Raw genomic sequence first — 7,956 nt, 5'->3', positions numbered from 1 at the left:
GAAAATCACATGGTTATGTCATGGCTAATAAACTCCATGACCACCGAAGTTGGAGAGAATTTCCTTCTCTACAAAACAGCCAAGGAAATTTGGGATGCGGCACGTGAAACCTACTCCAGTTCTGAAAATACCTCGGAACTTTTTGAGATTGAAACTCGACTTCATGATATGCGACAATGGGAGATGACTATCACTCAATATTTCAACACAATAACCCGGTACTGGCAGCACCTTGATATGTTTGAAATATATCCCTGGAAATGTCCTGATGATGCAGCTTTATACAAAAAGATTGTTGATCAAAAGAGAACATTCAAATTTCTCCTTGGTCTCAACAAGGATCTGGACGAAGTAAGGGGGAGAATCATGGGAAGCAGGCCACTGCCTTCCATTCGAGAGGCATTTGCTGAAGTCAGAAGAGAAGAAAGCAGGAAGAAACTAATGATGACAGAAAATATGAGCACCCCGGTTGCTGAAGGTTCGGCCTTATACACACACAACTCATCTCAGGATAACAGGCAAAGAAGAGGAAGACCATGGTGCGACCATTGCAAGAAGCCTGGCCACACCAGAGAAAATTGCTGGAAAATACATGGGAAGCCCGCTGATTGGAAGCCTAACCGTGCTCGCCAGGACTGGGACAGCCGCGTAAATTCTGTCACCACTTCAGACAACCCCAGCACCACTCCTGAAACCAGTCCGTTCACCAGGGAGCAGATTGAGGTACTGCAGAAGCTGCTCGGACAGGTATCAGGTCCTTATCAGTCCACATCACCCACTGTTGAACTGCATACCAGCATGGTAGCACATCAAGGTACAGTTTCCTTTGCTCATATTGAGAAAACCAGGAAATTAAGACCATGGATAATTGATTCTGGGGCTTCAGATCACATGACTGGAGATATTAATGTCTCCACAAGTTCAGTGCCTATTCTAGTCCTAGCACAGTACGAATAGCCGATGGATCACATTCAAACGTGGCAGGAATCGGATCCATAAAATTGACAAAGGATCTCCTTCTCTCATCTGTCCTTTATGTTCCAAAATTAGATTGCAATCTGATTTCTATTAGTAAACTCACCCGTGACTTGAACTGTGTGACTAAATTCTATCCAAATCTTTGTGAATTTCAGGCAGCGGATTCGGGGAAGGTGATTGGCAGTGCTGAAATGTGTGGTGGTCTCTACTTGCTCAAAGGGAATCCTCCTCCACATGGACAAGTTCATTCAAGTTGTTTTTCTGAGTCTATTTCCAATTCTGTTTTTGTGTCAAATAAGAATCAAGTTATGTTATGGCACTTTCGCCTTGGTCATCCAAATTTTGTGTACCTTGAAAAATTGTTCCCTCATTTATTCATCAATAGTATGAATAGCCGATGGATCACATTCAAACGTGGCAAGAATCGGATCCATCAAATTGACAAAGGATCTCCTTCTCTCATCTGTCCTTTATGTTCCAAAATTAGATTGCAATCTGATTTCTATTAGTAAACTCACCCGTGACTTGAACTGTGTGACTAAATTCTATCCAAATCTTTGTGAATTTCAGGCAACGGATTCGGGGAAGGTGATTGGCAGTGCTGAAATGTGTGGTGGTCTCTACTTGCTCAAACGGAACCCTCCTCCACATGGACAAGTTCATTCAAGTTGTTTTTTTGAGTCTGTTTCCAATTCTGTTTCTGTTTCAAATGAGAATCAAGTTATGTTATGGCACTTTCGCCTTGGTCATCCAAATTTTGTGTACCTTGAAAAATTGTTCCCTCATTTATTCATCAATAAAAATTCCAAGTTTTTTCATTGTGAAATATGTCAACTTGCAAAGCACACTCGGCATGTCTATCCTAGTATTCAATATAAGCCTTCACATCCATTCTCCATAATTCACAGTGACATTTGGGGACCCTCACGAGTGAAAAATATTAATGGGGCTCGTTGGTTCATATCTTTCATAGATGATCATACTAGAACCGCCTGGACATTTCTAATGAAAGAAAAATCTGAAACAAGCTTTTCTTCCGATCTCCCACTTAGAATCTTTGGTTGTTCCTCATTTGTTCACATACACCAACAACATCGAACCAAACTTGATCCCAAATCATTAAAATGCATTTTCCTAGGATTTTCCTCTCATCAAAAGGGGTACAAGTGCTACTCACCTGTCACTAGAAAGACATACAATTCAATGGATGTCACGTTCTTTGAACACCAATCTTATTTTCCCAAACCTGCAATTCAGGGGGAGAATTCGAGGGAATTTCAACTTTGGGACATCCTTCGAGACACTCAATCCGTGTACATTTCACCCCAAAGTGTCAATCCAAGTCTCAGCTTCTCTCCCGAGTCCTCAAATCCTTCCGAGTCCTCAAATCCGAGCCTCAGATCCACATCAGGTCCACCATCCGAGTCTCAGTTCCATGAGCCATCCAACGTCCTGAATCACACCACTCAGAATGATCTAACCGAGTCCACCCAACCTCAACTTGGTACAAATTGTCAGGAACTCCGTGTCTATTCTAGGAGGAGACGACCTACTGAGCACTTAGAGAACATCACTCAAGTCAGAGACTGTCAAGAACCTGAACCAGACCCTCCTGCTTCAGAATCTCACAAAGGTATGGATTCTTCAACCCGTGAGCCTCCTGTTCCTTTTATTGATGATTCAGACTTGCCTATTGCTGAAAGAAAGGGTGTCCGAGTAACAAACCACCCTATTGGGAGATATGTGGCATATGGAAAATTACAGCCAGCATATAAAGCATTCATTTCAGCTCTTGATAGTGCACAGATTCCTAATTCCATTCAGGAAGCTTTGAAAGATCCAGCATGGAAGCAGGCTGTCGAGGAAGAAATCAGAGCCCTAAAAAGCAATGAAACCTGGACTCTTGCAGAGTTACCTCAAGGGAAGAAACCTATGGGTTGCAAGTGGATATTTACTGTTAAGTATAAAGCAGATGGAAGTATTGAGAGGTTCAAAGCCAGGCTGGTCGCAAAGGGATTCACTCAATCATATGGAATTGATTATCAGGAAACGTTCGCACCTGTTGCCAAGTTGAACACAGTTCAGGTATTATTGTCACTAGCAGTAAATAAAGACTGGCCTTTGCACCAGCTAGATGTCAAGAATGCCTTTTTGAACGGGGATCTTGCAGAAGATGTTTACATGGAAATACCACCAGGCTTAGAAAACCCTTCAAACAGCCGTCAAGTGTGCAAGCTGAAAAAATCATTGTATGGCCTAAAGCAGTCACCTCGTGCCTGGTTTGATAGGTTTGCCAAAACAGTGGTCACAAATGGGTACAGTCAATGCCAGGCCGATCACACTCTATTTATGAAATTCTCACCAAGAGGCAGGATTGCTATTCTCATCATTTACGTTGATGACATCATTTTAACAGGAGACGACTCAGAGGAAATTATCAAACTCAAAAGATTACTTGCTACTGAGTTTGAAATTAAAGATCTTGGTACTCTCAGATACTTTCTAGGCATGGAGGTTGCTCAGTCTAAGGCAGGGATTGTTATATCCCAACGAAAGTACATCTTAGATTTGCTAACGGAGACTGGCATGCTTGGGTGTAAACCTGCAGAGATGCCTATGGACCCCAACCTGAAGTTAAGGAAAGATGAGGAAAGTGTTCCAGTGGATAAAGGACAGTATCAAAGGCTAGTGGGCAAGTTGATTTATCTCTCACACACGAGACCAGACATTGCATTCTCAGTGAGCGTAGTTAGCCAACACATGAACAATCCGAATGAGGAACACTTAGAGGCTGTGAATCGAATTCTTAGATACCTACAGATGACACCAGGCCAAGGTTTACTCTTCAAAAGGTGTGAAAGCCGTAAGATAGAGGTTTACACAGATGCTAGCTGGGCTGGAGAACTAACTGAAAGGAGATCCACAAGTGGTTACTGCTCCTTTGTTTGGGGCAATCTTGTTACATGGAGAAGCAAAAAGCAATCAGTGGTGTCAAGAAGCAGTGCAGAGTCAGAATATCGTGCTCTTGCTTTGGGCATCTGCGAAGGAATGTGGCTTCAACGATTACTAAGGGAGTTGAGAATTGATTGTAAGGACCAGATTAAAATGCTTAGTGACAGCCAAGCCACCATCAGCATTGCTAAAAATCCAGTACACCACAACAGGACCAAGCATGTGGAAATTGATAGGCACTTCATCTTAGAGAAGATTAACAATGGAATAGTTCAACTCAGCTACATCCCTACTCAATTGCAGCTAGCTGACGTTCTCACCAAAGCCCTTCCAAGAAGAAGTTTCGATGAATTCAACTCCAAGCTAGGATTGTATAACATATACAACCCAGCTTGAGGGGGAGTGTAGAAAGGAGCCGATTAGATTATATAAATTAGGATAGTGTTATTTTGTATATTAGGATTTCTGTTTTAGTTTCCTAATAAATAGGATCAGTTATTGATTTGATTGATTCATAATTAAGTTACTTTCCTAGTTTGTTGAGATTCCTGATTTTATGGGATTCTCCGTTTACTTTCCTAGAATAAGTGGACTGGGATGCCGGCCACTCAAGTATAAATATTAGGGCTGTATTTCCTTTGGTTAATAAGAATTCTCTTCACCGAAATCCTCAATAATAATATTTTTTTATGGATGTAAACCAGTACATCTCGGCAACTGCACATGTAAATGGGAACTCTTGCTTTCTAGTATAAGAGCTCACACTTCTGTGGTATCAATTTTGTCAATTTTCTAGTAAGCCATGTTCATACAATGTTAGGAGTAAAAATAGGCTATTACTTCCTTACCTCTTGCACTAAACCTTGGGCTTTCATGAAGTTTTCAAGATCACTATGTGCATCAACCTGCAAGAATGAGAAGGTTATGTTGATTTTGTAATATATAACGGCCAAAAAATATGCACAGAAAATAGAATTTTATTAAGCGTGGATTCAGTGATTCAGTGATTCAGTGCGAGAGCCTGACAACAACATTGGGCTGCCTCATTAACCTTCCTTTACGCATATATGCACTTGCTAAATTTGACCATGCATCAGCAAAATTAGGACGAAGCTTCACCATAATACAATCAATTGTTTCTTACCAGTAGCAAACAAACCAAATTACAAGAACTACCATACTATATAAGTATAAAGGTAGTCACTTCAAGCCAGGGGGTATTAGGTCCCTAATGCTAGGTACCACCCAACAAAGTGAGTCTACCAAGGGCAACAACTAGATCAGGCAATTTTCCAACCATACTTGGTATGCAATAACGTCATTGTTTCAATGAGAAGTCGTGTCCGCCAAAGACATTCTTAGGGATTTGGTGTGGAATTGGGCTGGAGAGAAAACAAAGAATTTTTAAAGTTAGGAGGATATACATGTAACATGGGATAGGATTAAAATCAACACTGCTTTCTGGATTCACTCTGATAAGGAGTTTAGCGATCTTCTAGTTTCTGACATTGTTAGAGACTGGTCCTCTTTTATATAGGCTTCTGGCTAGTTCCTTGAGGAATTTTTTGCTTCCTCTATTGTTGTAAATTTTCTATCTCAATCATTAATAATACTCTCTCATTTCTTCGACAAAAAATAAAATTAAAAATAAGAATTCGTATCTGCTTAAGGAATGATGAACAACACACACACACACAAAGTTCACAATCCTGTGAAAATTTGGATGCCACTTGCGCACAATATTTATGGCAGTAACAAACCTCAATAGCAATTAAACAGTGGCTAATTGAAACATCAATATTGCCCTTCTTCTGAGGAAAAAACATAGAAACAACAACTATTACACTCTTGGACACCATCAAAGATGTTAAACATACCTTTTAAGCATTTGCCATATTTCCATAACACTCAGCAAAGTGTGGGTCAATTCAAATGGAAAAGGATAAAAGAAATTTCTTCATCAGATGCATGAAACGTGAAATTCTCATAAACCAAATAAAAATACTGACGAGAGTACTAATTTCTAAACTTAAATGAACGCTAAGCCATATTAAAAACTTCTAAAACCACCTGATAATGAATTGCACCCAAGAGAAGATGATCATCTGTGTGATGGGGGTTTCTTCCATAAACAGCACTGCTGTGCTCTAGTGCTTGCTACAATGTTTTTCTGTCACATACACAACCCAAGTTATGACTTGAGTTATGCAAATGAACACACCCCAACTCTATGTCCCTTTGAAACGCTGTATCACAATTCTCCCTAGTCTCCATAATTTCTTTAATTCACAATAGCACTAATCAACACAAATTTCAAAAACTGAAAAGCCATGATATCATGCATAAGGGTCTAACGTAATTAAGTACAAAACTCATGCAAATCTTCAAAGATTTCACTAAGATTTCCAACAACTATTACATACTTGAACAAATATTATTCCTACCAATTCCTAAACAACTCAGTTTCGTCTAAGGAATCTCCCATTTGTTATTAAAAACCTCAACTTGTTAATAATGTTATCCTCAACTGACAAGCTTCGGAATAACCCTAAACGTTTTTAACTCAAACTTACCAAAATATATTAACTTTTCCATTCCAAGCAAATGAAAAGAACATTAGTTCAAGGCAACTACTGCCGAGAACTCAATTCTCAGCTCAGTACATTCTACCTTTCCAATCATATAAACAAATTCCTATTGTTGTATATTTCCATGTCCTGAACATATACAATACAAGTTTTAAATATAGATCTATATTACCAAAGCTTCTGATTTCTAAGGTAGACTCTAACACCTCTATTTGTTTTCTCAAAATTCCAAACTAACTACAACAACTAGACCTTCAAACTGAGAACCTTTTTTTTTTTTTCCTTTTTTTTCAACTAATATAAATATGTATAATCTAGTTTCTAACTCTTCGATCTTTAATACAACCAACTATTAGTTCTTTTTCCTCGACAATACTGTAGAATATTTTGGAAGAGAAGGATTAACTTTTCTCATTTACTGACCAAATATTTATATACATGAAAAAGAGATCTTGGGTTGTTGAGATCCCTGAAAACTAGGAAAAGAATCTGCCTAATAATCAGCCCTACTTTACTTTCAATATACACGGTTCTATTTCACAATAAAATACAACTAACTTCTAGAAGATTTTCTACACTCCCCCTCAAGCTAGGCTGTATATACTCAACATGGCTAGCTTGGAACATAGTTCTTGGAAGTTAGTACGGTGGAGTGCCTTTGTTAGGATGTCTGCGGTTTGATGCCGTGTAGGAACATAGTTGAGAGATTATTTTGCCTTCAATCTTCTCGTTGATAAAGTGACGGTCTATCTCAACATGCTTGGTCCGACCATGATGGACTGGGTTCTTTGTTATGGCTATGGCTGATTGACTATCACACCTCATGTCGATAGGACCTTCTACCTTAACTTTAAGTTCCTGTAAAAGCCTTTTCAGCCACATTCCTTCACATATCCCATGTGCCAAAGCTCTAAACACGGCCTCTGCACTGCTCCGGGCAACGACTGGTTGCTTTTTGCTTTGCCAGGTCACTAAGTTTCCCCAAACAAACAAACAGTAACCTGAAGTGGATCTTCGATCTGTGGACGATCCTGCCCAATCGGCATCGGTGAAAACTTCAATGGTTCTGTTTGTGGTTTTTTTGAATAACAATCCTTTGCCTGGATCTCTCTTGAGATATCTTAGGATTCGATACACAGCCTCCATGTGTTCCTCTGAAGGGTTGGTCATGAATTGACTAACCACACTTACTGAGAAACCAATATCTGGGCGAGGATGAGCAAGGTAGATCAGTTTTCCCACTAGACGCTGATATCTACCTTTGTCCACTGCTATACCACCTGTTCGCACTCCTAATTTCACATTTGGATCCATAGGAGTGTCAACTGGTTTACACCCTACCATGCCTGTCTCCTTTAGTAGGTCCAGGACATATTTTCGCTGTGACATTGAGATACCTCTGCTTGATCTGGCCACTTCCATTCCAAGGAAATACTTC

General features: G+C 39.8%; 1 pseudogene; it reads right to left on the bottom strand.

Moving 5' to 3' along the window:
* LOC112092400 overlaps positions 1-6,262 on the bottom strand; it is a 31,887-nt pseudogene extending 25,625 nt beyond the window's left edge.
* Positions 6,263-7,956: the final 1,694 nt, after the last annotated feature.

The sequence above is a fragment of the Morus notabilis genome, unplaced genomic scaffold, assembly GCF_000414095.1.
Source record: "Morus notabilis unplaced genomic scaffold, ASM41409v2 Scaffold436, whole genome shotgun sequence".
Lineage (NCBI taxonomy): Eukaryota > Viridiplantae > Streptophyta > Magnoliopsida > Rosales > Moraceae > Morus > Morus notabilis.
The sequence above is the reverse complement of the archived record's forward strand: the minus strand, read 5'-3'. Positions and strand labels throughout refer to the sequence as shown.